Source organism: Cervus canadensis, chromosome 6, assembly GCF_019320065.1.
Source record: "Cervus canadensis isolate Bull #8, Minnesota chromosome 6, ASM1932006v1, whole genome shotgun sequence".
Classification (NCBI taxonomy): domain Eukaryota; kingdom Metazoa; phylum Chordata; class Mammalia; order Artiodactyla; family Cervidae; genus Cervus; species Cervus canadensis.
Genome location: NC_057391.1, coordinates 69,320,950 through 69,346,010, shown reverse-complemented (window position 1 = coordinate 69,346,010; position 25,061 = coordinate 69,320,950). Strand labels below are relative to the sequence as shown.

General features: G+C 38.0%; 1 long non-coding RNA gene across 1 annotated transcript; it reads right to left on the bottom strand.

The window, feature by feature from the left end:
- Window positions 1–2,076: 2,076 nt before the first annotated feature.
- Window positions 2,077–20,947, bottom strand: LOC122443731. Its single transcript, XR_006270097.1, has 4 exons — window positions 20,594–20,947; window positions 19,388–19,504; window positions 8,390–8,505; window positions 2,077–8,284 (listed from the first exon to the last, which is right to left on the bottom strand). It is a non-coding gene; the product is annotated as an uncharacterized LOC122443731 (long non-coding RNA).
- Between the last annotated feature and the right edge of the window lie 4,114 nt (window positions 20,948–25,061).

Sequence of the window (25,061 nt, the reverse complement as noted above, 5' to 3'; positions counted from 1 at the left end):
TTAAAAAATGGTGACCTAGTTTGTATCACAAATTGATTTTAAAAAGGAGAATATGAGACATACTGATAAAATTTTTGTTTTTGAAATTTTATAAACTACATATATACTGTGACCGTAATCGAAGTGTTGCCATATTCTGCTTGTATGTATGAACCAATAGTTTATTTAATATATTCTCTTTTAACTAGAGAGGAGTAATGATAATTCAACATAACTTGTATTTATACAGTACCATTTACAAACATTTCTAATTGTAAAATTCATGGGGCAACAGTAAAAATGCCTTCCAGGGAAGTGAATGTTTGGGAGTGGCCCTCACACTGTGGAAGATATTTAATTCTGTGGACTCATATCAAACGATTTTAAGAAAACTGCCACAGTACAAAGGAATGATTGTGATTATTCAACCAGTACTTTATAAAGATAGGTCCTGGTAGAACTTGCCATAACCATTAATTTCAGCGAAAGCAATCAAGTCACAACTAGAGGGCCTGGGCCAGGGCTGGGGTGCACTGAAGTGGGAAAGTAATGTTGGGGGAATGGAAAACAAGGGGAAAAGATCATCAAATCGTTTTTTTGTGCTGGGTCTTTGTTTTGAGGTTAAACCTTTGCTGTACATGCTACCATCAACTCAACAATGCTACTATATTTATGCTTCTCAGTGTGGCTTATCCAGGTGTTTCTGTGGTTCTCCCTCCCACAATATGACTGCTTCTTATCCCCAGACAGTCATCTGGAGATGCTCTCTCCATCTATGCTGACTGCATCAATTGAATTGCATTCAATTATGCAGGGATCCAGGAAAGTGGATTCTCATGTAGATTTCAGGCTTCCTAAAAGAAGTACCCTAGAGTATTCACACTTCTTTTACTTTTTAATAATAATAAATTTTTAAAAGCCCATCCCTCTGCAACTGTGATTTCTCAGTGTGTGTATGTGTGTGTATGTTTCTTCAACCTTAAATTAGGGAAGAAAATTATAACAACCTGCTTTTGGACTCAAAATAGAGCGCAAATGGAAAAAAATAAGAATCACTTGGACAAGATTTATTACCGTAAAATACACTACTCATTGGTTCCTTATAGATTTGTTAGGCAAAAGGCAGGTGGTTCACACCAGGAAGATACATTAATAGATTGCTTCTCTTTCTAGTAGGAAATGGTGCTTATTATCAATTTTGCAAGCCAGGCAGTGTCCAAGGCACTTACATAACATATAAGGATTTTTTTTTTTTCACTTCCAGAAACCAATTGGCTCTTTATGTTACCCTCTTAGATGTGTTCATCCATATGTGTTCAAGTTTCCATTAACACATACATGAAAGTCTCTGTAATTTATACAGGTTAGCTGTTCCTAGATTGCTCAAATAACTAAAATTAATCTAGCCTTTGTCTTGTTTGATGCACACAGAAAAATGTTTTTGTTGTTCACTCAGTCACGTCTGACTCTTTGTGACCCCATGGACTGCAGCACACCAGGCTTCCCTGTCCTTCACTATTTTCTGAAGTTTGTTCAGACTCATGTTCATTGAGTCCATGATGCTAATGTTGGTTATATGGAAATAGCTTATACTCGGATATTGATTTCCCACATAAGTCAATGGATTATAGGGGACATCATAATAACTGGCTTGCAAAATTGATAATAAACACCATTTTCTACTAGAAACAGAAGCAATCTATTAATGTATCTTCCTGGTATGAACCACCTGCCCTTTGCCTAACAAATATAAGGAACCAATAAGTAGGTACATCTGCTGTTCTATGGGTAGAAAAATTATCTTTGACTCTGAGACTTATGATCTCATACTTGAATAAGACCTAAATTGAGTGAGTTCTGTCATGTGTTCTCATGACTCATGCTATCTAAAAAACATTTCAGGGTCAATTCTAGTGAAAAAATTCACCAAGAGACTGGAAATATCTTCTGAATATTTAAGCAAATTTTGTGATGAAAATAAACTGTTCAAAGAAATATAGCTATATGCATTTAAAATGAGACCTCTGGAATTGAGGGACATAAGGCAAATGCCATAGTTTAAGACCCTCCCTCCCCTACTTAATAAAAGCACCTATATTTCACCAGAAATAAAATTTTATTAGTAACATGTCAAATATGCCTTAAAATACAGTGACCTTTCTTCTTCTTCTAAGTTTAAAAAACAATCCAATAAAAACTAAATCATGACCCAAATATTTTAAATGTGAAAAAGACATATTTTAGATTATGTAACAGATACACATTTCCCCACATAAATGTTGTAGAACACCATCTGCTTGGTTTTTTAGTGCATTCCACAGAACTAAATTTCTGCTTTTCTCCTTTCATTTTGTGACAAATTTATGGCACTATATTTCACAATAGCTATACCAACAATTTAAGATCTAAAGAGAGCCTGACAAAAATTACTTGGCATGCTCAAATCAGACAATTCAGGTGACTTCCTCATTCACACCAATCCTCCACCCCTCACTCAGACACCAACAGCTTAAGAGAAACAGAATGTCTGTACCAAAGGGAGGACTTTTCATGGAATAAAGCTCAAGAAAGAGTTCAAGACAAGAAGATGAAGCTCCAAGTACCATTTTCAGTTTAGGTTTACCAAATTCTTCAATCCATGCAGATATGCAAGAATGGTACATGACTGCCTCTATATCCCCTTTCTGCACTTGATGCAGATAAAACTTATCAATCATTTTCTAGGGATTTTACCATATAGAATATTGTAATACTTGGGGCCAATTTGAAAAATTAGCTGATGATACTTCTTGCCTTTCATTTCTTTGAAGAAAAAATTTCTATGGAAAGCAGACATGAATGCACATGCTTTGAAAGTAGTAAGACTGTAGCCTTGAGTGTATATTTTCATTCTCAGAGCCATGTAGAGCATTGCTACTCAAAGTGTGTTCAGTGAGCCAGCAGCACCCACATCATCTAGGAAGCTTGAGAAATGCAGATTCTCAGACTCCACTCCGGGCCTACTAAAAAGGGTTTGTATTCTAACTTGATGTCCGGTGACTTGTATGCACAAGATTTGAAAAGTGTTAATGTAGAGGAATGTTCTTTATCCACTCAACTGTAGAATAATCTTTATGGAAAGACAGAAACTTTAATGGAGAAATACAATCCAAAGGGTTCAACCATGAAGGGACAAACTTTTAGACATGGCCCACTTAATAAGGAAATAATAATCATGAGACATGTCACATTGGTGATGTACAGTAATGAAGTTTGATGGGAAAAAAGAACATAAATTTAAATTTCAAATATTACATAAATACTCATGAACCAACTGCTTGAATTAACTACACATGATCTTCCATTGTTTCCAAACTAAGGTATTTAGCAAAACATGTAGAAATTACAACCGTTACATTGAACTCTAGAAACATAAAGATTACATTAGTATATAGTTATTTAATGACTATGTCAAATAGTATTTAAAATAATTCTATCAAGAAACTACGGTGGATTCTAGTTTGATACACTCTGGAAACCCTTCTCAAGGGGGCTCAACCAGTACTGCAAATTGTTGCTTTCTTCCAAGTAGTTTTGAACAAATCAGTATCAACAGTATAAAGTAGGTAACTAATAACCTGCTTTATAGCACAGGGAACTTTACTCAATACTCTGTACTGGCCTTTACGGGAAAAGAATCTTTAAAAACAAAGAGTGGTTATATGTATATGTATAACTGATTCACTTTGCTGTATATCTGAAAGTAACACAGCATTGTAAATCAGCTATACACCAATCAAAATTTTAAAAAAGAGAGGGGAGAGAGTTTTAGAACCATGAGCTCCACTTCCAACAGACTGAAAGGACAGGGGCTGGTTGAGCTGTGATTCAGAAAGGAAGCAACTGGGAGAGAAGCATGCCTCCAGCAACTGCTGTTAAGAAATCCCGAGGTTCATTTTAGCAATTTACCAATACAAGGCAAATTAAAGAAAACTGCCCTCTAACCTTGAACACATTATATACAACCCTCAGACTGTGATTTCCTGATTCTGCTATCACTTCAGGGATATCCGTGACAATACTAACCTGATTTGCCATGGGAAAGTACATCAAAGCCAGAGAGGTCGGGGAGGAGGAGTTGTTCTGCACTTTCACTGGTCTCCCTTTCTCGCCTACAACCTCTTGTGCCCCAGCGATGAGTGACACCTCCCTTCTGCAGCAATGGTTTTCTCTCATTCTTCCAAGTATAAAATACACTGCAAAGCAAAACGTATTCTCCTTCTGCTCTAAAATCTAGCTCAGTATACCTTCTCTTCTTCCTGTGTATCTTCTTAGCTACAAACACCTTTGGAGAGACTTGTTTGACAACCATCCCATAGTTTGGAAAAGAGAAATGCAAGTGCTACTCCCAGTAAAGAATTCTTACATTTTAAAATAAAACCAAACATCTCTGAGTTCCTCCCTCATCAATGAACAGCTTAGACAAAAGAATTGTGCATCACTCACCTATGTATCCTCAACCCTGGCACCATGCCCAACTCATAACTTGTTCAATAAATGGTGGGGAATCGCACTTACTTCCAAGTCCTCTAGCACTGACTTTACTAAATCTTGGGATGCACAGTGAAATCTGTTCATGTGTTTGAGATTAACCACATGTACACCGGCTCACTCACCGTTCAGTCTTTCTTCCAACTTAATTTCTTTTTTTTTTTTTTTTTTTTTTTTTTTTTTTTTTTTTTAATTTTTTTATTAGTTGGAGGCTAATTACTTCACAACATTTCAGTGGGTTTTGTCATACATTGATATGAATCAGCCATAGATTTACACTTATTCCCCATCCCGACCAACTTAATTTCTAATTTTCCTTTTCTCATCTACCCAAGGAGTTCCATTTTAGGGATATTTTGTAGTGGTACCACATTTCAAATCATGTATATACTGAATAGAATCTAGTCTTATGCATCATTGGTGAATAAAAGAAAAGATCAATACACTGTGGGTATTCAGATTTGGGAAGTACAGCAGACATAGGGAAGAACAATTGAGTACAGCAAGCAAGCAAGCAACAACCCTCACATGAAACAACTTTCGCTTTCACTTGCTAATTCTGTTCCTTTTATCTCTGTATTTTCCCCTCCTTTTTTCTTCCTCTTGTTTTTTCTCTGTTTGTTTTTCTTCTTCTTTATGGGAACTTTAGGCTGTTTGGGCCCCCACAAAATTAGTCTCATACCTTTCCCATTCTATCTTTCTTACCTTAAGCATGACTCTTGTCACCAAAGAAAAGATGTCCAGGTTCAAAAAAGTTGTCACTGTTTTCAAAACTTGTCATTGTTTTCCTACCTTTGCATCACCCATAACAGTGTGTAGGATGGAGACAGTAGAGCAGGTCCCTATGTAACAGGTTGCCATGGTAAAATCACAGCAATCTTATTGGTTAACTCAGACTAGTGTAGTTTAAACACAAATTATAATTTTTCAATGAGTCAAGATAACATTAGTCAGCTCCTTATCTATGAATTGTTTATTGGAAAAGAAATTAAATGCTCTAAAAGATAGTTTTTAAATAACCTGGTTTGAAATCAACACATATTTCTTAAAAAAGAGAAGCATATTCACAAATATCAATGATTTCTAAGACAGTTCCTTCTCTGTATATGAATGTAAAATTCAGAGAGCTCAGTTAATGATGTCATCAAATAAAACAGACTTTATGTCTGTTACAGGTTCATTGCCCAAGAGTTCTTGCTTTAAGATTTCAGACAAACAGCAAATTTTACAAAATTACACTTTCTTGGTAGTTTTTTCTCCCCCTCTCTTTTCAGTCCCAAAGTATACACACTTATATTGTCAAACAATTTCAATATGCTGCATTTTTGTAAGTCATATCTATTAGCACTGGTGTGTTTTTCTTATAGATACTGTCCTAAACCAAGCCAAATGTCCCTATTGGTAAGAAGTTTTAAACTATTAGAGAACTAATTCTATTTTTCAAAGTACATAATTATCCTATCAAATTTGGTGTCGGTTCAATTAATATTTCCATTGTTTAAGAAAACTACATTTTAATAAACACATTCTGAGAAGTAAGGTATGGTATAAGTAGTGAAATAAAGTTTTTGAAATTTGGTAACACATTTTGCCCTTAAATTAATTTTTAAATATATTTGTATGTCAAAGCTATCTCACCATTCATACTAAATTGCCTTAAAAATTAGCCCCAATTATAAGTTTTCAATTTGTTCCAAATCATTTTTCTCTAATTCTGACTGAGCAATTAAATAGAAACCTGATAATTTTATCAGTTATATATCTATGTGGTCTTTAACAATGCATGCTAATTAGGGGGCGCATATTCTTTATACCAAAAGCATCCATGTTAATCACCCTGATAATTCATTAGAGGGAGCAAGTAGTGAATCAAAACTAAAAACAAAATTCTCTTGAAGAGATAAAGACCTTCTTGATTACAAGATGGCCTTCAACAAGGGAAGATACAATGTTGAAAAGTCACAATGTTTAGATTTGTGAAAACATTGGACCACTGAAGGTCCAAGCAGTGCCCTTGACTGTTACTATCATGTATGTATAAAGAGCTCTGAAAGCACATTGGTAAGCATATCATTCCAAATCCCTTTAACAATGTTCTTCCATGTCCTGTATAATCCTTACTTTAGGTTCTTATCTTCATTATCATAGTCTATCTAACACTCATCTTTGGGTCTTTGGTATTTTCTTAAATGTACCTTTGGCACCTAGTTTTCCAATCTGTTTTATCAGTTAATGACAATTCTTTAAATGATGTGCGCCATGGAACAAAAGTCCAGACACTGAAATCAGACATTTCACTCAAACCTCAAAGAACATCATGAACCATTTCAAACAATTTCAGGAAGCTATGCAACTTGTTAACTAATTATCTTTCAAATTGCAAAATATAGGAACTTATCTCAACTTCACCACTAAAGGCATTCTGAAACATTTTGTCAAATAGTGAACGGTCAACTATTATACAAAAATCAGTGCAAAGGTTCATCTAGACAGCCTTAAATGAACTCTCAGATGAAGAAACAACATCATGTAGGATTTCTTGTTCTCACCATTTTTTTTTGCAGATAATATTCTTTAAAGTTATCTGCCTATTAAAATCAAATATGACCTGCCTACCCATTTCCTGAGCTTCACAGCCTGTAAATGTGACATCATAAATAAATTTAAATGCAACTAAAGGCCCACCACAAATTTTAATTGACCCCTAGAACTTAGAGATAAGCCCATCTGCAAGGCTATTTTATAAATTCCACTTTTAAAGAGAAAATTCTATGAAGCAAAAAAAAAAAGAAATGTAAAATGGATCAGTGTGGAGTGTTCTGGTTGTTAACATTCAGCAGTTAAATTGTAGCAGGTTGGCCACATCTTGAATTGTCACTAATGGTAAAAGGAGAATGGTGTCAATTATTTGGCACAATGCTTGACAAACCAAAGCATTTCAGAAAGGACTGACCCTTCCTTTCATCATTTACAGAAGATTAAATTTGTTCCACCCTTAATCTTCAGGGACAAGACATTATCTGTTTAATATGAATCTGTTACTTACCACGAAAAGTGGTAGAATTTGGAAATAGGTGGTTTGAAATGTTTAAATCGGCAAAGGAACTTAGTTTAGGTCCCTTCCTACACACACTATCTTTAAAAAAAAAAAAAAAAAAAGCAAGAAAACTTTGCTTCTAAAGCACTTATTCTCTGCTTTATAATACATGGACATATTTTCAATTTGGCTGGATGATACTAAGGACTGCTGAATAATAACCAGGGTTCTCTCCAATCAGTTCAGCATGCATCTCATCTCTGATCTCAAGGGCACTGGTAATTAGTGCCTTATGTTAACATCTTCACTATGAACAGTTCAGGCATTTAGAAACAAGGTATCAATGGACTTTAACAGTTAATTCTAATTCATTTTATAAATAAGCAACTGAGAATTTTGCTCCAAGTGGCTGCTAGTGTAGCCCATTCCATAAATGGCATTCTCCGAAGCATAAGGCACGATATGATATGAACGCAGCTCTTCGTAATAGAGGGACTGAGAACAGCATTCCTGTACCATAAACTTCAGCCGTTTTCTTGTATCAGAATAAGCAGTCTTATAACAGGGAGCTTCTTTAAAGTATTCATAGCTCTCTTTCTCCGTCTCTAGGTGGATCTTCCTCAGCAAATTGTTAATTAACACAGACCTTCTCAAGTAGGTTTCTGGGTCTTCAAGAAATCTGAGCTTCTCCAGCGAAAGTTTAAGAATGCAAGTCCTGTCCTCAGGCAATATCAGGTGCTGAAAAGCAAATACAACCATCATTCAATCGACATTTTAGAAAAATGAAAACAAGAGCCTTTGCTATTGACAAGACTCAAACAAAATTTAAAAGTATACCCTTACTTTTGGAAAATAGCCATGGTAATCTTGATGTAAATCTTCTTCTTCTGCATATTTTCTCTTAAAGTAGGCTACTTTCGACGTTGTTAATGTATATGTTAATACTTTTGTTGGATAAGCTAAACAAAATAAAATAATTGGAGAAAAGTCAGATTTTAATGTAGCAAAAGTGTTTAAAAACAAAAGTTCTACTTGTCAAAGTAAACTGGTGACCCCAGAAACTAACATTCTCTCTTTACTTACAGTGAAGAAGTCAGTGGCAATTGTCCTGTGGCTAAGAAGCCTGTTTGCAGGCAAATGACACTATTCAGACCTAAAATATAGGTTCAAGGTTGGAGAATTATATTTATTTCCTTATGCAGCCCCTCAGAAACAAAGTGTTATAATTATAATACATTCTTGAAGTGCTAGTCACTAAGTCTGTCCAACTCTTTGCAATCCCATGGACTGTAGCCTGCCATGCTCCTCTGTCCATGGAATTCTGCAGGCAAGAATACTGGAATGGGTAGCCTTTCCCATCTCCAGGGGATCTTCCTGACCCAGGGATCTCCCACACTGCAAGCATGTTCTTTATTGTGTGAACCACCAGAAAAGCCCCCAATCCTCTATTTAATGTCATGCCATTTAATGTCAAGACATATCCACATCTGAAATTGATGCACAAAATGAATGAAAAGAGATGTTATTTTTCATCATGCTTTTAGTTATACTGCTTCCATTACAGAAGGCATTTAATGTTTCTTGGTTAACCAAATCTATGTAAAATGGTTGGTGACCCAATTATATACTTTAAAGAAATAATTCCATGTCTACAGACAAACCCTATTACATGGTCATGGTATAACCATCCTCATAACACCCGGTTTAGCATAGGTTAATCATAAGCAAACAGTTCAAATATCGTACTGATTAGAAATCTTGACCTTGGTATAATTTTTAAAGTAAGAATGTTGTTCTCTCCTTTAATACACTATTATTGAAAATCCTAACTTGTTTAGGGAAGGATGGTATTCTAAGGCCAATTTTCAGGTTTGGTTTAAAGGGAATTTTTAGTGTGTACACTAGGTGGTGCTCTTATCACGGAAAAGAGGCAAGTATAGCCTTGAAACCTAAAGATACAGAAGTAGCTTCCTAGCAAAAGAACTGAATGAATTGAGAATAGAAATTGAGTCCAGTTCAGTACTCATTCAACCTCAGTAGACCAGATCAAGAAAAAAAAAATCTATAATTTAAGCATTATCAATTTTAGCCTTAAACACACCTTTGAATATTTCTGGGTGTTGAGACCATTTGATTCATAAAATGAGTAGTTTATTAACATGTTGGCCAAATCAATTCATGGTTAAGACATTTGATGTTTTTTTCCCTGACATCTTGAATTTTTAAAATCTTAACTATTAAAAACGTACTCTTCAAAAACATGACTCTCCTAAGTTTTTCCTCCTTTTGGTGGCATCTGTATAACATTTCCTGTAGCTTTTTGTAGCTGGGTGGTTTTCCTTAACCAGTAGGAAAATCTATCAAAAAAAAAAAAAAAAATCACACCTAAAACTTTCCAAATTTTCACTGGCACCGCTGTGGATTATAAACCCAAGAGAGCCTTAAATTAGAGCTGGCATGTTCTGTAAGGGAAATAAGAATTTTAAACCACTGGTGTGTCTGACCTAAAAAGAGATGAATGTGCAATGATCATTCACAACTGAAAAAGTCAGTACACAATTCCTGAGTTCAGTTAGCACATCTCAGTTTATATGAAATTTTCACAGATTTCAGAGGTTAGAAAAAAAGGAAAACAAAATTATTTGTAATGAAAACATCAATGAACCTAGTTTTCTCAAGGGCTGTTTTTGTAGTTAACATTTTCTTAGGTGTATTTTTGAGCTTCCCCGGTGACTCAGATGGTAAAGAATCTGCCTGCAATGAGGGAGATCTAGGTTCAATCCCTGGATTGGGAAGCTCCCCTGGAGAAGGGAATAGCTACCCACTCCAGTATTCTTGCCTGGAGAATCCCATGGGCAGAGGTGCCTGGCGGGCTACAGTCCACGGGGACGCAGAGAGTCAGATATGACTGAGCTACTAACACATTAACACTAGGTGTATTTTTAAAGGACTGAATCAATAAGTAGGTGAAACTTTGGGTTATTCTATGATGACAATTAATTATTACTTATTGCTTTTTTACATTTTTTAAACTTTTTACTTTATATTAGAGTATAGCCTGTTAACAATATTGTGATAGTTTCAGGTGGACAGCAAAGGGACTTAGCCATACATGTACATCCATTTTTCCCCAAACTCCCCTACACCCAGGCTGTCACATAACATTTAGTAGAGTTCCCTGTGCTATACAGTAGGACCTTGTTGGTTATCCATTTTAAATATAGCAGTGGGTACATGTCAATTCCCAATTCCCTATCTCTTCCCCTCATTCTTCCCCTGGGCAACCATAAGAATCACCGATTTCATTTAAACCACTTAACCCATTGATGCCATTATGGTTCTCAAAAGTTAGGAAGCATCAGAATTGTCTCTCCTAAAAACAAATTGCTGGGTCCCACCCCCAGAACTTCTAATTCATTGTGTCTGGGCTAGGAGCAGAGAATTTCTATTTCTCACAAATACCCAGGTAATGCTGAAGTTGCAGACCTGGGGACTGAATTTTGAGAGCCTCTATGTCATAGCATTAGGCAAGTGTAGTAGTAGCACTACAAGAGCAAGTTGAAAACAGAACGTTCAGCCCATCAACTGATTGCCTAATCGTGAGACTGCCAAGCAATTGACTTGATTGATTTTTGTTGTTGTTATTGTGACATTGGCTACATTGGCTTAGATGTTTTAGCTTTATGAGCAAAGCCAGACTCCATTTAAACTAGTAGTGAAAAATGAATGAGATCACTTTTCAACATAAATTCCTCGGTTCACATTAAGAAATATCAATGACTGACAGTTATTAGCATTATAAACGACTGGACAGGTCACTAATTTTTTTTTTTTAAACAAGGCTCGATGAATTACTATAGAGCAATAAAGGGTGAGGAAAGATTTATATATATATGTATATATATTCACATATATATTTGGAAGTAAACACATATTCATTTATTTTACAAACTAATGCAATGTCTACAGCATTAATAGCCAACTAAAGACCTTTTAGTGAATGACACAAGGCAGAGCAGGTGGCAACTTAGAGAAACAAGTATCAAATAAACCAAGTGATGCTCTGGTAAAATATTTTTTATTTAACAACAAGACCAAAAAATATGAATGGTCCCAAGCAAGGTTCATAAAGATTCTGTCTGCTGTATTCAGGCAATTATCCTAAGATAGAGAATGTATTGGACCCTGGAAACACAGTAAATTCTCAGGGGTTTAGATTTGTATCTCAGCTCTGTGGGCAACACACTTAGCCACTTAGTTTATTGCTCTTACAAAATACCCCCATGGGTTGTTGAAATGCTGAAAAGCTTTCACAGCTGGTATCCATTTGACAATTACTTCCTTGCATGCTGTTTAGCTATTCGCAGTGTTTTCAGCATCACATTTTGGAGGATGCTTTTAGCCACTTTGAGGCTAAAATATATAGCAAACATAAGTTCCTACATCCGTTTTCTTGGCTGGATGAGAATTCAAAAAATTCAGAGCTGGGAACTATTTATTGATCACGTGGTTCAGCCTACATGACCTACAGATGAGGAAACTGAGACCCAGAAGGATTCAGTGGTTTTCAATTTGGTGTGTGTGGCTGACAGTCTGGGTTTTGGAGGCAGATGGAAGTGGCCCAGATCCACCACTTCTTAGTTGTGTGACCTTGAGAAACTTACATGAATGCTCCACAAATTTCATTTGTAAAGTGGGGATAGAAAAAAACACTGGCTCACAGGATCACTGAAATAATTCGTGGAAAGTGATTGGCATTATGCCCACAATATAGTAAGCACTCAATCAAATCCTAGTTCTTATTAGGGCAAATAGGCACAGATCTATCCCAGAAGTAAATCCTAGCCTGGCCTCCTAGCTTTGACCCTAAGATTCTTTCTACCACCCTGCCTCCCAGAGATACTAGATTGTAATTAGAGACTTAAATCTGTGTGTGTGTGTGTGTGTGTGTGTGCGCACGTGCATGTGCACATGTGCTCAGCTGTGTCCAACTCTTTGCAACCCCATGGACTGTAGTCCACTAGGCTCCTCTGTCCATGGGATTCTCCAGGCCAAGAATACTGGAGTGTGTTGCCATTTCCTCCTCCAGGGGATCTTCCTGACCCAGGGATAAAACTCAGGTCTACTGCATCTCCTGCATTGGCAGGTGGATTCTTTTCCACTGAACCATCTAGGAAGCCCCAACTAGAGAGTCAGATGACTGCAAAAGTGCATTTCAAATGATCAAGATAAAAATAGCACAGATACTATAACAGCTCCAAGAAAGTGTTTCTAGATATATTGTCACTGGTTATACATTTCGGGTGAAGGAAATATAACTGTTTTTTAAAATATCCAAATAGTCATTTGGAGAACTAAAGTTACTCTGAATTTCCAAATAAGTTTGCTTGGTATGGCCCAGTAAATGTATGTAAATCTATTTATATAATTCTCCCATAACTAAAAAGCCCAACTCAACCCAGCCTGTTATTCAAATAAAGCTCATGAAATAGACAAGAAAAAGTAAAATGACCTTATGTCTTCATAATCCATGTCCTGAACTCTGAGAACAGCATATAAATTATAAAACTGAATGAGGCTGAGCCTAAATTTATCTCTGAAAGTAAAATGGCTAATGCTGACTTGAATATTCAAATTGTTTTTAATACTCTAACCTCTGGATACATAAAATATCTGCGCCAACCTCAATGTCTTTCCTAGTCTAAAATGTCAACAATCAAATGAAAAGTCACAGAACAGAATGACCATCCTTGTCATTAGAGTTCTGACAGAACAATTTATACATATTTCTTTAAATAAATGTTTAAAATGTAATTACAAATGGTTGCTCAAATGCTCTTTCTTACTCTTCTGCTTCTGCCTCCAGACAACTGAAATCCCATTAGTGCACAAGTGATTTCATTTGGTGCACAGCCCACGGGCAGTACATTAAGGAAAAATCATCAGCAAATTAATTTACAAACACTTCAAGAGTACAGACGATCATAAAAGGACAACTCCTGTCATAGTAAAACCATTCTTTATCCAAGACTGTAAAACAACCTAAGAAATGGTAAAGAAGTGATGAATTTAACATATCTTAATTTTGGTAAGGTTTTCATTTTCTACCCCACAATACTTTTATCAATATACCACAAAAACAGAGTTTAGACCATCCTATTGGCTGTATGCATCTGTACCCAAAGTCAAAGGAAGAGTTTGATCAATGGGGAAAATAAAGAGCTTTTAGTCAGATCAACAACCAGTGATGTGGACAAACCATGTGACTCAGCTTCCAGTCTCTCAATGATTTCTCTTTCTTTGCCTAGCATTAGCCTGGCATGAGCTTTAAAAAAGCATGTATCCCTATGTATCTACGTAATGCTTTGCTGATGGCAAAGCTACTGAAATCCTTCCTTAAGTGCCATGGGCACACCTGTTTACAGAGAGCTACTCTACCTCTCACTATTAATTACACTGTGCAATCTTGCTGCATTGGCTACAGATACTTCAGCACAATCTTCTGGGGCACTGGTTCTGATCCCAGTCCTACAATTTACTTTCTTGGTGACTTAGGACAAAGTATTTAATCTCAAAGAACCCTGAGTTTCCCATTGGTTCAGTTCAGTTCCGTTCAGTCACTCAGTCGTGTCCGACTCTTTGCGACCCCATGGACTTTAGCACACCAGACTTCCCTGTCCATCATCAACTCCTGGAGCTTGCTCAAACTCATGTCATCTAGTCAGTGATGCCATCCAACCATCTCATCTTCTGCTGTCCCCTTCTCCTCCTGCCTTCAATCTTTCCCAGCATCAGGGTCTTTTCCAATGAGTCAGTTCTCATTGATTAAGTGAGGCCAAATATCAAAATCATTGAGTTGTGTGCAGATTAAATGAGATGTTTAAAAAGCACTGAGAGCCTGTCATACATATTTCCTGCTCAATACTACATATTACTATTGCAGTGGCCTTGTTTTTGAAGCCATACATGTGAGTGTATACACGCCACTCAGCAGCACTACGTTGTACGGAGGACATCCGTCCTCTCTTTCATGTTAAGCAGAGGATGCATGGAACATCTGTGAGTGGACTCAAGAAGACAGACAGGTGCAATATGCAAGGCTGTAATGCTACATCTTCTGTAGACCTTTAGCTTTGCTGATGTTTAGCAATATCCCATCAATCTTCTCCCTCATAACCTCTTGCCTGGCACCTTTCTGGATAATATGCTCTAGAGGAGCAGAAATCATTGCCAGCTTTTAGCCATGAATCAATGGAGCAACCTGTTCCTTCAGAAGTATCTTCCACCCCAGGCACATGATTGACCCTACTGGCAGTTTAAAATTACCAACAAGCTGCAGCTTCTGGAAAACGTTCCTAGGAACTTCCAAGGGATACTGACAGCCAGGGAGTTACAGATTTTTTTCAAGAAACTAGCAGCATAGAAGAGAGCCCCAAGCACAGATATGTAATATTAAATAAAAGACCATTTGATGTTTCACATGCCTACCTTGTTTCACTGGTGATGGTCTTGGAACCAAAGAGAACATCTTTAAATGGATAGGATCAGCCAGGTAACCATATTTACCTTTGATACTGCACTGAAGCCTACATGATGAGATTTGGCCCTCCTAATGAGAGAGACCTAGTGAAGCAGGTTCCTGGGGGAAGTTTTGTGACTTATCACCCCTCGGAACTGCACTCCTTATTTTGAAGGATGAGGCTCCCTTATAGTCTACCTTTTACCTTGAAAAGTGGGAATGAATCAGAAAGAAAACTGGCAAAGCAACCACACTGACAGGTGGAGGTGACAAAAACTATCAACAATGTCTAGGGAAATGCTCTACTTCCTTAGGTACCCCAGTCTGTTGCTCAAAGAGAAGGGTTTTAAATCCCTTCTATGTGTATGGAAGTAGCCTTTTTTTTTTGAAGTATAGTTGATTCATAATGTTAGTTTCAAAGTGAGTCTACTATACATAAATGTATATCCACTCTTTCTTTTAGATTATTTTCTCATGTAGATCATTACAGAGTATTGAGTAGAGTTTCCAGTGCTACACAGGAGGTCCATGTTAGTTATCTATTTTAAAGGTAGTAGTGTGTTTATGTTCATCCCAATCTTTCAATTTATCCCCCCTTATGCCCTGATAACCATAAGTTTATGTTCTACATTTGTAACTCTATTTCCGTTTTGTAGATAAGTTCACCTGTACCCTTTTTTATACTCCACATGTAAGCAATATCATATGATATTTGTTTTTCTCTGTCTGCCTTACTTCACTCAGTGTGCCAATCTCTAGGTCCATCCGTGTTGCCGCAAATGGCATTATTTCATTCTTTTCTAAGGCTGAGCAATATTCCATTGTATATATGCACCTGCTGCTGCTGCTCTTCAGGCACTAAGTCATGTCCAACTTTTTGTACCCTATGGACTACAGCCCACCAGGCTCCATGGGGTTCTCCAGGCAAGAATACTGGAGTGGGTTGTCATTTCCTTCTTCAGGGGATCTTCCCAACCCAGGGATAGAACCCAGGGATCAAACCCACTTCTCCTGCATTGGCAGGTGGACTCTTTTACCACTGAGACACCCAGGAAGAATATATGTACCACATCTTTGCTTCCATGTCCTCTTGGCTATTGTAAATAGTGCTAAGGTATCACCTTACACTAGTAAGAATGGCCATAATACAAAAAAAAAAAACCTATAAACAATAAATGCTGGAGAGGGTGTGGAGAAAAGGGAACCCTCCCACACTGTTGATGGGAATGTAAACTGAACAGTCATATAGAAAATAGTACGAAGATTCCTTTGAAAACTAAAAACACAGCTACCATATGATCCAGTTATCCCACTCCTGGGCATATATCCAAATTTGAAAAGATTTACTTAATTTTACAAATTTACTTAATTTGAAAATATCCATGCACCCCAATGTTCAAAGCAGTAGTCTTTTCAAAAGTACCTCATTTGTATCACCCTCATTTTCTGCCACTTTGATACTACCATCGAGTTTGGGTATATCACCAAAAACATTAAGCCAGATATCCAGAAGTGTTGTAGAAAAACATAAATTAGAACTAATCATTAACTTTCTCACTAAGAATACAAAGTCATTCCTCAATATCAGAGCACTGGTTCCAGGGCCCCCACAGATACCCAAATCTATAGATACTCAAGTCCCTCATGTAAACTTGTACTGTACGGTTGGCCCTCATATCTTTGGGTTCCATGCCCTCAAACATCTTGCTCTGGAATTGGTTAATTCTCTGCCCTCACTCATAAATATCTCATTTATGTCACCACCTGGAGTTGTTCTGGTGATAAAATGTTCTTTATTCACAGGGCACCTTTATTCTAAAGAGTAATAGATACTTCTTTAAATTACATTGTGTTCAATTCATGCATACCACTCAGTAGATGTCTTATCCCCCACATTAGATATTGAGTCATAAAGCGGTAAAATAAGACTACAGGTTTCTGAGTCCTGATTCTCTTTGCCACATCCCCAACTTTTCTTCACATCTTAACCCATGCCCCCTTTTAAGACACATTTTAAAAACAACACAAATTCTGATACACCACCATGGAGGGTATTTTCCGGGTTCCCTGTCTCTCCTCCCCTCTTAATTATCACTAATATTTAGAAGACCTATATATTTCTCCCTACCAAGAAGATTTACTTTTTTGCATTTTACTTTCTATACGTTATAGCATGAGAAATGGCTTAATTTTTTCTAAGTATAGTTACATTACAATACTGAACATAACACTAGCAGATCCTTTGTTAATATCCTCCTACCACTCCTATTGAGAATTATGGCAGCAAACTAGATAACTGCTTTTAGCCTGTTAAATTTAATCATAAAAATTAAAAAATAATTGTGTTAGACTAAAAAGTGGAGACATTAATGCAATGTATTGAGACTATCTAGATAGACAACTTATTAAAAAATAAGATGGAAGGCAGGGAGTGCTGACAAAAATTAGCTTCTCCCAATATCTAAAGGTGTACTTCTTCAGTTTTTGTACTGCACATTTATGGTAAATTTGCCCCCTGATTCTGAATTCATTATATAAGCTTTTTCTGGGGTTCTGAAGCATATTGCTTTGACAGATACAACAATCTAAACCAGTTGTGCCTTGGCTCTAGAGCTATTGTTGGGATGTTGGTATTTTGACAGTGAAAGCCAGCTGGCATGAGTCCTCAGTGGAAAGCCCAGATGTAGAGGCAGTGGCCTCAGCATCTTAAACCTTTCAATATTTCTCCATGTTTTCAAGCATCTTCTAAATCCCACGAAAGTAACATGGCATAAAACTGAATGCAGAATGATGTTCATAAATACCTAAAAACTTCCAAATAGAGTACTGGATGAAAAATTGAAACTAGAACTTGATTTCAGTTACAACTTGCTTGATCTCAGCCTTAAGTCTTAGCACCCTAAGTATACTCCTCTTTATAAGATATGATATGCTCAAGTACAGCTGGTCTTCCCATTGACAAGAGTGACTAGTTACATTGACAAGAGAGACTAGCTACATTGGCTAATTACAAATTGGTGAAATATTTTTTCACGCTCTTAGAATCTACTAATGTCTCTAGGGTTAAATGCTTAGGTTAAAATGATTTGTTTTCCTTTATTTAAAACACCATGATAATCTTTTCTGGTGAATGACTTTAAATAGATATGGTCATCAAGATTGCACAGTAAATATTCTGCACATTATACATTCATGATAGAATCAAAATTAAAATTTAAGAACTCCTTTCACTTGACCTTTTGATTATGACGGTGGTTTCAATGAAAGAGCAGACTCATTCACATAAATTGAAGGGCCCTGAATGATTTTAAACTTCTATGCATATTAAATAGGGGTAGGATGTATATAAATTACTAATGCAAAGACTAATAATGCATATACATGAGCCAATACTTATGGTTGCTTTACTCAAACTTTCCTCAGATTGACAGCATGACTAGAACTCTATATGCATCGCATGACAGCTGACAGTAAATCTTTTTGGTCTCTTTGGATTTGTTTCTCACCATAAAATGTAGTAATTATGATGGAGGAAGGAAAACAGGTGGGTGGTGCTAAAGACTAATGAAACAAATATTTTGGGACTCAAGCAGTCATCTTTAGTGCTTAAAATTATTAAGCTATGGATATTTCAATAAGTGATCAAAGAGACCAGTACTTGTAAAGTCTCATGACATCCATAAAAACTAAACAACCAGATTAGAATAAATTTTCAAATAGGTTTCTGAATAAAATTGTTTAATTATTTATTTTTGCAAAAGGAGGTAAGGAAAGAGAAGAAATGTGCCATGGTATATTTTTATGTATTTAATTATAATCTGCTAGACTGGTTACCTACAGGAACTGCACATGGATAGCTCAGTACATGTGGAAGTTACACAACACTGGAGGGCTGAACACTCAGTAAAAGACTATGTTATATTCTGAAAATTGAGTTAAAATGCTTGACACTCATGGGTTTCTATCACAATGACTTTAATGCAAATTAAATTTTAAAAATCACCACATTCTCTTTTTGCAGACAGCTCTTTTTATTGCCTTCATTTCGGACATGTACCAACGTGCTCATAGGGTTTCCGCTTGACATGTTCCCCAAGCCAGGCTACCTAATTTGGCCCCACCCTACTCATATGAGTCTTCAAGAGGAAAATCTGCCAGCCCACAAATGTCCTTTCTACAGAAAACCTCTATTGACTTCTACCCAGCAACCATCTATATAAACAACCCCTTATATTGATCTTGTAAGTTATGGTAATGCTGCATTAGCATTTATTTCTCTGGATACATATTTAAACAGTAATTTCTTTTAAGCTAGTGATTACCTGGTAATGCTGAATCAATCTGAAAAGTGTATTTCTAGGACAGCTTCAGAAAATCTGGTGAAAGTTCCCCTTTTCACAGTGAGCATTTCTCAAAGCCTCAGACTCATGAATGGCTACCTGAGATTTTGAAACAAGGAGAGAAACAAATAACATTGGAAGAGTCAGCATTGCACTGACTTGAACTGGTTATCAAGTCAGGAGAAGGCATGCAATAGGAAGACTCTAAGATGTTTGAGGTGGAGTTGATCTGGACCAAAGAAGTAAGTAAACCTTCAAAAATACACAGTTACTATAATGTTCTCCATTTAATTTAATTGTAAACATGAGGACTCAACTATTCTAAGAAATGTGGAAAGAAATGAATGACATCTCATCAAATATTTACTGGGCAATTTTGGGGGGATGTAGGTTGATTTTTAAAAAACAGATATAATTAGTTCTTTAAATGCCAGATTTTTGTATGATTTCAAGAAATATTCTCTCTAAAGTAACAATTCAGCAGTTAACTCAAAACAGACTTACTCAATCATTCACCGGAATACACACTATTTCTCACAAAATTTGAAATTGTCAAAGGGCACTTTATCTTTGAAGACAGTTTTTCTTTAAAGGGCCATGTTTAACTGCACCTTTATTTTTACATGGATGTATGCTTACAGATCTCATCATCTTCTATATTTAGAGAGATGAGCTTTCCAAAGGAAGATAGGCAGCCAATGAGGAGGATCCCGTCAAAAGAGAGGTGAGTTACTATGGTTACTTTTCAGGAGATTGAGTAACAGTGAACTGGCTGCTCCCAGCCAAATGGACCCTTTCCAGAGCAGGACCTAAGAATGTTGCTCTCCATACGTGTTGATTCAATTAGCCGAAGCTACACTATCCTTTTCGCCTTAACCACAGGTTTTCTTTGGGAGCTCACTGCTTCCAGCCCTCCTAGCTGCACACAGGCAGTAAAGTCAAAGGAAAAACAGGGAGGATTGAAAACTTCCGAGCACAAACCTAACAGCGACGGGCAGGAGCATCTGCAAGAACAATCCCAAGATTTAAAGAAGAAAAATCAAATCATATTGTTCGGGACCACCAGCTAGCTACTTTTCAATGGCTGGGGCGGAGTGGGATCCCAGAACACGTCCCGATCCACGCCCTCAATGAAAGAGTCTTTTCTGAGCCTGAGGCGGGCACCTGGCTGGATAAGTTCAGACATACCTTGCGAGCTGGGTCCACTCACCAGGAGACCGGCGCATGCACCTGTTTCATAAAGGCGCGGGGTTCGGTGCTCCCTCCCGCTTTTACGGCGCTGTCACTCTTCAGAAGGGCACTGACGGCGACAGCGACGGCGGTGGCGGCGGCGCGACAGTGGCAGCGGCGGCAACTGCAGCTCGGCGGGCAGCCCTGGCTCCTGCAGGTCCGTCCCTCCAGTCTCTGAAGCGCCTCTCGCTCGGGGTTCGCAACGCGAGGCGGGCGCGCAGCTGTTCTCAGCTCGCATTGGACCAGAGGGAGCAGATGTTATCCGGTTGCTAGGAGCGTTGCTAGGAGGCGATGACGCCCCTCCACAGCTCGGGAGCAACTTTCCTGCAGGTCGGTGCGCTGGTGGGGGCTGCTGGGAGGAAGGTTTAAGAGCAGGAACCAGGAAGGCGGCGAACAAAGAGCCCCAAATAGAGGGTCCTGTGCTCGCCTGAACTGAGGCCTCGAGAGCCGGTTGGGTTGCTGCGGTTGGGTGAACGCCGCGGCTCTGCGTGCCGGGCTTCAGGCCTGGGCAGGTGATGATGGCAGCGCCTCTAATGGGAGGGTCGGTCACTCGCTGTAGGCCCTGGCTGAGTGTCCTGTAGAAGGATCAGGTTTGGGCATGCGAGAGGTTGGCACTTCCAGCAGCTGAAGAAGCAGCAGGACTCTGTTAGTGCCTCTAGCCCCACTGGGATGCTATTCACCTTGGGGCAGGTCCCTGGCAAGGTGAGAGATGGAGGAGTGTGCGTGTGTGAGGAGGTGAGGCGCATGGGACGAGGAGTAGAGGATCTTCCGCCCCCGAGACTCTTCTCCCCAGTGTGTTCCTGTTTGTGTCCACAGGTTTGAACATTTGATAGATTTTGAAGAGGGGAGAAACAACTAATACATGGAAATCAGTCCAGAGTCTCATTCCTTTTGGCACTGTCTGTGGCTGCCTACTGGTAATAGTGCCAAAGGTTTCAGAAAAAATGACCCTGTGGTCTGAAGTACTTTATGCACTTAGAAAGGCTTCATTTTGATCCAGTGGCTCATTAAAACCTCAGGCTAATAGGCAAACTTCTTTAAAATAAAAATATACAAAAGAAAACGTACTTTTCACAAAGAAGACTGGAGAAGGTATGCATGTTTCAGTCATTCACACTTTAGTATAAAGTCACCCAAAAGCTTGTGCTGTCTCTGTATTGTATCACTCAGGCTATGTTTGTGTGTGTGTGTGTGTGTCTGTTTGTTTATTTGTTTTATCATCAATTCTTCTTGTTGTTGTTCAATGAGGTTGTTGTTCTTGGGTGGAGGGGAATGTTGAGAATGCCAATGTGGGCAAATTTGGGTAGCCAGTGAGCCAAATGAAAGAAGGGAAGATGACAAACGTGGCAGAGAAATTTTGCCCAGTGCTATTCTCAGAAAAGGAATATCACTGAAGAACTGGATACACAACTTCCCTATAGGGTCAGGTCAGGGTCTGGAAGGAAGAGGGCACCTCTGGGGATCAATTAAAAAGAAAAGTTGCTTTCTTTGGAGACAGAGCAGGGCTGCTGTGCAGTGTCAAGTTGACTCCTGCAATGGCAGATTTTCTTCACAGTTGAAGGGGCTACAGAAAGTGGCCCTACAAATCTCAGGGACCTCTGCCCCTCAGGTACCCAGTACCAACTTAATACCTATGATAGAATGTAGAGTTAAGAGTTTGTTGGCCCTAAGATTTAAATGCTATAAACTTGTACTAATAATAACTCAATTTTAGACATCCACTCACAATATATATGCATATCAAATCATTAGGTTGTATACTTTAAATATTTTAGAGTTTTGTCTGTTACACCTCTGCAAAGTAGGGGGGGGGGGAGTTGGCAATGTAAAATACATCTGGCAAAAAATAAGTAGGTCGAAGATCTGATGATTTCGCGTCAGCTATAAGGTAAGAAAGGTGGCTTTGAGACCGGCACACCTCAAATCTGAGCAATGGCCACAGCCAGAATTATACCACTGCTACCTGTTCTTTACTGTGAGGGAAGAAAGGAGCTGGCATCTCAGTCAGCCTTGCCTTCTTGGCTAGCTCATTTCAGGAGGCGCTCTCCTTTGCTGTTCATAGTCCACTTTTTTCAGTTTCCTTGAATGGGGAAGGTTCTCGTTGGTCTCAGGTATTTTGTGCATGCTGTTTCTCCTTCCTTAATGCGCCTCTCTTTCAGCTGGCTTACTCCTACTCAGCCTTCAAGTCTCAGCTTAACTACCACTTCCTCATAACTACTTACTTCTTTAACTACTCACTTCCTGAGTGACTTTCCCTCACAGCCTCCCACCAACTAGATTAACCCCCTAATTACATTCCCCAGTCTTCCTACTGATCCCACTTCACAACAGTCATCACACCAGGTTTTCAGCTAGTTCCACCTTGTTAACACTGTGTCCCCAGCACCTAGGACACAGTACCTGGCTGTGTTGTGTTAGTTGCTCAGTCGTGTCTGATTCTGTGACCCCATGGACTGTAGGCCACCAGGATCCTCCATCCATGGAATTCTGCAGGTAAGATTACTGGAGTGGATTGCCATTCCCTTCTCCAGCAGTACCTGGTATATCAAAGCTAGTTATGATAACCTGTGTGTGCGTGGTATCACCCAGCCTGGCTTGGGGCTTCTGTTTTCACCTTAGCTGTGTAGCTATAAGTTAATGAACTTACATAAGACATATGGGTGGCCACTACTTGTCTGTTTTGTTAAGTGAAGGAGAGGAAAAAAACCTATTACACAGAAAACTGTTTTCTGCCCTTAATGAGCATTGTATTGGTACAGCAACTTCTCTTCCTTCTTAAACCATTTTATAAAGGTCATTCACTCTCTGTACACCTAAAACTAACATAACATTGTAAATCAACTATGTGAAGCGAAATGAAAGTTGCTCAGTCATGTCTGATTCTTTGCGACCATGTGAACTATACAGTCCATGGGTAGCCTTTCCCTTCTCTAGGGGATCTTCCCAACCCAGGAATCAAACCCAGGTCTCCCACATTGCAGGCGGATTCTTTACCAACTGAGCTATATGCCAATATAAAATTTAAAAAAAATTTTTTTAAAGAACACTGCCTATGGCTGAATTTGATTGGAAAAAAACAAAACTTTAACTGATTTCCACTAAAAAAAAGTCACTGTCTGGATTTTAATGGCATTGGAAAATAACTTAAAAGTCCTTTATACTCCTAATTATCTTCTTCCAAAGTAGGTGTGAGTCCTCTGAGCTGAACTGTTTCATCTTTCCTTAAAATTCTTTTCCAACCACAGGTAAAACATAGCCTCCATCATCACATGCTCCATCTCTATGGAGCAAAAGAAAAAAAAAATCTGTTTAGAAGCAGCTAGCTAACTTGACCAACATGGATAGCACTTCTAGTATACGTTATTAGAAAAGACCAGGAAACTGCCTTTTTGCTGTCAGTATAACTCATCAAGTAATTGCCAAATTCCTCTTCATCTTGAGGGACCACCTCAAGAAAAATAACAGATGCTTGAAGACACAAAGGAAAGGTCAAGGTAATCTCAAGATCACAGAGTTAATTGGTGGTAAAGTCAGAAATAGAAACAGGTATGAGAGTTTAATCTGTGCTGAACCACACAGTGGTATGTCTGCAGATGTAATTTTATAAATTCTTCAGTTCTTCTGGTAAGTGATGGAGAGAGCAAATCTTTCACTAAACAATTTTGGGTTTAAAAATTAATTATTAAAATACCATACCACTCACCTGAGAATTCATCTAAATTCTAGTCTTTTCACCACTGAATCTTGTCCCTCCTTGAGACAACCATGGAAATAACACTAATCCTGTCTCCTACTCCTTATCTATTTGGTGAAAAGAATTAGATGTTTTATTATGTAGTAGAATGCACATTAAAATTCACCAGAGCTCTGAATTGTCACCCAAGTCCTCTTGAGCCATGTCTCTGAATCTCCCTGGTGAGATCCTAGAGAAATTATAGACTGTGAGGTTTACAAGACATATAATGTGATTTGATTCATCCATAAAATGTTACTCAAGATAATTAAGATTTTTTTACATTGCTGCAAAAGACTTTAAGAATCACAGTCATGGATGTTGTCGCAATTATTTTAACACTTAAGGATGTTTAAGTCTCTGTTGAAGGAATGTCAGGAGACAGCAATCATTTGTCAAGTTTGGTTCTGCAGATGATTGACTTTAAAAATATCTTTTCTTGGCAATATTCTGCTTTTGCTCATAATTTTATATATTTTCTTTGGTGTTTTAAAATATCACATAGGTATGCAGTGCACAGACACACGTAGAAATGCTCAACTGTACTCAGTGTGACTGCTCAAACTCTGCCCTGTGACTTTAGAAATGGGACCTCAAATGATCTTCATTTGCAGCCTCCACCTACTACCCTAAAGAGTGTTCAAACTGTTCTAAGATGACTAGAGGAACAAGTAGAATTCTTTTTTTTTTTTT